Source organism: Platichthys flesus, chromosome 8 (genome assembly GCF_949316205.1).
Source record: "Platichthys flesus chromosome 8, fPlaFle2.1, whole genome shotgun sequence".
Lineage (NCBI taxonomy): Eukaryota > Metazoa > Chordata > Actinopteri > Pleuronectiformes > Pleuronectidae > Platichthys > Platichthys flesus.
Genome location: NC_084952.1, coordinates 4,392,340 through 4,398,339, shown reverse-complemented (window position 1 = coordinate 4,398,339; position 6,000 = coordinate 4,392,340).

The window sequence follows — 6,000 nt, the reverse complement described above, 5'->3', positions numbered from 1 at the left end:
TAATTCTTTGAATTTAAATCCCCTCCCCCCCCCCGATGTATCACACAAATTAAAGCTGAAAGCCAGATCTCAACCTGTGCTCAATACTGCAAAAAAGAGGGAATAGCTGAGAATCAAGCTTTATTAAATGTGTTACACAAGACAGAGCTACTGAATCTTAACCTGTTTGTGTTTCTCTCTCTGATCAATCTGAAGCCGCCACATGATGAATGTGAAACAGCAGTTTGTGTAACAGCTCATATCGCTTGAGTTCTTTGAAATATCACAGTGTAGACTGCAGCTGTGATTACCTGTGCGATTGTGTGATTTGATATATTGTGGGTTAGGACAGCACAAACCACTTGAAGAGGTTTATTTTTAGCTTGATTAATTTATCCTTTGCCATCGACCATTGATTATTCTCCATGCTCTCGACGTCTCTTTACACAGATCAGAGCTTTTGTGTTGAACCTTCCCAGCCTTTAAACAAATACATAAATTAGACCCGGGGGCTGAATATCTTTTGGAGGTGTTACGTAAGAAGGTTTCGAGATCAACATTTAATCAATAATATTAAAAGATAATTACACTGTATCTGCCTATTAATCCAGATCTGCCCCCAGAATTGAATTACTTCTCCATTGGGTCTCTTGTTTGACGACATGCCTCATAAACATTCAACGGAATTGGTCCAAAAGAGTAATTCTGCAGAAACACTAAAAAACAAACTGACGAAGCAAAAGCAATGAGAGCAAAACCTCCTCTGGGAAAATGTAAATAACAAAGAAACATTCATTTGAATGCATGTTCTGTTTCCTGTCAACAAGTTGATAATTTCAGTATCATATCAAAACAACAACTCCTCCCCATGCTTTCCAATGCTGATAAGTACAATACATACATATTTTGATAAGGTAGTTTTTTTGGTTTAGTCTTGCAGTGGGTGGAAAAATGAGCCAAGCCTAACAAGCAATATGACAGAATGAAGATCAGTGTCATGCATCAAACAGCAACCTTGATCTTTCCTGAAATCCCATTTCCAGGACTTAACGGTTCACATCTTTATGATGGTTGTCAAGTATCTGCTGGAAGAGGAGGACACACATCCTTATGTTCTGGATATGTTTGCCACACGAGATCTCCCTCCTAATAAGGTATTGAATTATTTTACAGCCATGAAGCCTATTTTCCTTTATTGTCATTATGGATCACAATTTTTTTCTAAACTATTTAAAATTCTGATTATATAACTTATAAGTTTTGTTGCAAAAACAAATTAATTATAAAAAATAAGATTCCAAAAGGATTTTTTTTGGCAAGTTGGAAATATCTAGAAACCCAAACATATCAGTAAAATATTCTTGTGTATTTTCTTTTGTTTTTTGAACATTCCAGTACCACATCCTCAAAGCAGTGAGGATGTGTTTCTTCCAAATGTATTTGCTGTCGCAGTTAAATGAACGTAAAGGAGACAGGGTTGTAAAAATATTCAGCTTTTCTCAGAATCATTAACGATAAAAGAAAAATCCAGCCGTCCTAATTACTCAGCCTCAGCCTTTTTGAACTCCCATAATCAGAGAGCTTCATTATACTAATGTCATCAATCAGTCTGTGCCGACAGTCATACAGATCGCTGCCTAAAGAAAAATGTATATTGAGGCCATTGATCACGACCCCGTTTCATATATCCACAATCCTCTGAGATCAGTTTCCATATTCCTCTTATCTCAGCAATATTTGCAGAGAAACTGGTAAAACATACATTTTGCACAAACCCCTGAATTAGAACTGACTAAATTGTGCATAGATATGATCGGTTTAAGAAACATATGAGAACAGCTATCACATGCAGGCCCACTAGCTTTTTAATAAGATAGCATATGCTTTCCATTTTCAATCAGCATTAAACCCTCCAAGACCTCCTTTCACAACCTGCTCTTAAGGGGTTGGAACTTGAAAAGGAAACTCTCCTCTGTGTGGGCGGCTCATTAATAGTTCCATTAAGTAACGGTGCTGCTGGTCATAAAATGGAACAATTAAACATAAATGAGAAAGCGATATATAACAGGATTATGAACGAGGATAATTAATATAGTTTGATACTGTGCAAAAAATTTGACATTTACCCATCAAAATGTTTTTTTTTAGAAGAGATAATTTTTTTCCTGTAGGGTCTTTATAGTCTTTGCATGAGTAGAATCACTCACTTCCTGATGTTCTGATGTGATATGATCCATCGCGATTGTAGCAGAGGCGATGCTGACCTCATTAAGCAAACTGGGTCAGTCCCAGTCAGGCCATGACAGCACAGATCCAAATCCAGTCAGTTAAAAACCTGGGACTCAGTAGAAAGCAGAACTACGCCAAGACCCAACAGTCCCGTTATGAAACCATATTCAAATCTGCTAGATCCAGATTTTTATTTGGATCACCACCAAATTGCAGAATCAGGGATATCATGAGGATTTTCTCAGCAATATCCATCAAATGGTTTTAAAAAAAAAGAAAAGACCTTAAAATAGCAGCTCAGATCAAAATGAGTTTGTTTGTTCAGTGACTGTGAATATAGAGAAAGTTTCCTCTCTCATTCCCACTCTTCACCTTCAATGTAACTTTGGTGAGGGGGTTTCGATTTGCTGTTTGTTGTGTTATTAATTTCCTCAAGAATAGTTGTTCCAATGTACAGGATTGGAATAATAATACATTTATAGATATTGCAGCAAGTCCATTGATTCAGTGGTGCCTGCTGAAATAAGAGGAAACAGAAAGCATTAGATGCACTACACCAGTGTTTCCTCTCTAAGATCCTGCACAGCTTTCACTTCATTTTGATTTGGATTAATTCCTGGGTCACTGGCTGGAGGGCGAAAAACCCGAGGACTGGGAGAAGCGTAATGTAGCTGCCACACAAGGAGAACCAGGACAAGGGGTGACTAGATGAGGTGGATCTAACAATGAGACGCTTTGATTAAACTCTCATGCTAATAATAAGAAGGTATAGTTTTTGGATATCATATTGCGATGTGCGTGATATCGTGTGGTGGCTTCTAATTTGCTTAATGAAGTATCAGAAATTCCGCTAGAGACGAAGCCACCGCAGAGATTCAGCATCCAAAATGTACCGTAAAACTGAATTAACAAAACTCAGAGAAACAAACACTGGACTTTAGAGATCTGGAGTCTGTTGCTGCGCGGTTCTGTTGTTTTACATCATGCAGGTGTCTCTGATTTAATGCTACACCTGTCTTGTCATAAACACACACAAAGTCTCTGGAAGCACACAAATGAACACAGGAAGTTGCATGATGAAACACGTGGAAACCATTTTCCGCCATTAGATTTAAACACAACACTTTTTTTTTTTTTTTGCTCTGCTTATTCTATTTTAGGTAAATCCTCTGAATATAAAATTGAACAGCCTCTACCTTCCACATAAGCTGCAGAGGTGTTACACATTTTGGAATCGGTTTCGCCAGGCAAGGAGAGGAGCGAGAGTAAACCACAACAACCCATGTTCTCTTTCATTCTGAGTGTCCTGCACGGAAACCCACAAAACCAAAGGATCCGTCAAAGCTCAGCAGGGGGCGTCTCCGTGTCCTGCAGGAAGTCGTGTGTTCATCAACGCTCACATGTTCGGCTCTAAGCCTGAAGCAGATGAAAAGAGGAAGACAGAGCCAGGTGAGGGGAGGGGTGATGAAACTTTTTCAAAAAGGAAAACTGGTCTGAAGACATGGACCAGAATCTCTTCTCCAGGAGAATCAACCCTGAAGAACCCCCCCCCCCCACCCCCCCTTGTGGCTGTCGTGTGGCAGCACAGCTGCAGGTCCAACACAACAAGGAAGTTCTTATTGCCCCTTGATTTTGAACAGGTCGGCCAATCAGTTGATTTGAAGAGTGACACACGATCTTTGGATGCTTCATTACTTACCGGAGCTGTCGCCTCTTTGAAAAATGATTTGTCAGCGAAATGCAATGGACCCTGGGATAGTTTGATTTCAGGGGGTCCATCCATTGGAGTTTGTTGGGGTTGAAAGGACACATTTGTTGAAATGGAACAAACAACAATCAACCCACTATTGTTTTATTCATGGAAACGTCTGATTGTATAACAAATCACCACCTCTTATCCAATGTTATTGTTTCCAATGTGTTTTTGCATTGTTTCTGCCCATTTCCAGTCTTACAAAATATGATGAGTGTGGGTTCTTGTGTTATAAGCAGCTCCCTGGGTTTTGTTATGATATTATTATGGTATTCAAGGACCTGCGTGAGGGAATGACTGAGCCATGAAAGCGTCAGTCTTCCAGTTGACAGACATTTCCCAACTCTCCACTGTTCCACTGTTCGTTCTTCTCTTTTTCACACTCACAGTTTCTTATTTTAAAGCATTGTAAGTTAGCGTTGGGGACGTGATGAAGATGCTTGATGTGTGTTTGCCTCCTCGTCCTCGATCAGCGTCCCGGACGTCACTGTTTCTGTCTCCTTCCGCTTGTTTTAGTTAATTGGAAGTTCTTTGTCTTAGATTCAGCGTAATGAGATTATTTCAGAGCCGGTGGAGCTGCCTGCCCTCAGAGGAACGTGGGAGGGTTTCACCGACGTCTCGCAAAGGCATCAGCAAAATGTGATTATTTATCAGTTTTCAAACGAAAGATAAGCAGATGACACACGCTCTCATCTCTTCACTTTGTGGTGGGTTGTGTGTGTGTGTGTGCGTGTGTGTGTGTGTGTGTGTGTGAGAGAGACTAGAGACACTGATCGACTTTCAAAACACTGCTGATTAGACAGAAAAATAAACAGCTGTGTGTGTGTGTGTGTGTGTCTGTCTAAGGCTACTTTGCTGTAGAACCATCATTGTGGGGAAATTTTTGCCCATTCTCACCACTTTAAGAGGCTATTTGAGCGTTAACACCTGATTTAAGTCTGAGCTTTGGGTTAAAACACTGAGCACTAACTGAGCGCTATGAGGGGCAAGAGCTCACAGGGATTGTGTGTGTAAACATTTTTTTTTTTAAAGTTCCTTGTTAACTGCAGGAGACGTATTCACTGTCAGCTTCTAATAACTTACAATTAAATCCAACCCTCCCACTGTGTTCGAAACAAAAGACACAGACAGACACGCAGCGTCTGTGATTTTAAAGAGACAAACAATGTTCCTCTCAAGACGAGCAAAACATATCCTGACAACCTCCCCCCCCCCCCCCCCACACACACACACACACACACACACACTTATAAACTACTAAAATGTATTTCCATTCTGATTCTACATCAATTTAATCTCTGCACGTCTTTTTCAATATTGATCACATTTTTCAAATTACTGTTTTTTTTCAGGAAGCGACAACACAACATGTTTTATTTATTATCAACACTGACATCCGATAACTTGATCCAATCTTGGCGGCCGAGGCCTTGAACACGATTGCCCGCCCACTCAAGGATTCAGTTATATTTCTGACAACCACCTCTTTTCTCCTGTGGCAAGTGATTGCAGCCGAACTGGTAAAAAACCCCACTTCAGTTAATAAATTCACAGCAGGAGTGACAGCCTGCCAAACGGAGGTATAGAAATACATCCTCTCTAATTGTACTTGTAAGTTCTAAAGTGATGTGCCTCTGTTCTCGAAAAGTACAAAATCCAAACTAATTCTCCTTCACCTTTTGTAGCTTGTGAATATTCTCTGAATTTTAATATCTTAGAAAATGGGTCAGTCAAACTGTAAAAAACCTTTTTTTCTTTGCTTTTAATCCAGTACTAGACTTTGCAATTGCTCTACTTCGTTATCAGTGGGACTTCAGCCCCCCCCCCCTCCCCCCCACAACCCTCATGTGATAAGCACTATATTTAAACTATACACAGTGGTTTTCTTTCTTTTATTGAACTTGTTCATCCAATAATCACATTAATTTGCTCTGAACTGTTTTGCTTTTACATGTGCTTGGTCCTTGGTTGACCTGATGCTGGCAGGTCGGACTTTTCGAGAGCTGAACCGACAAATAAAATAAAAAATGAGAGCCGTG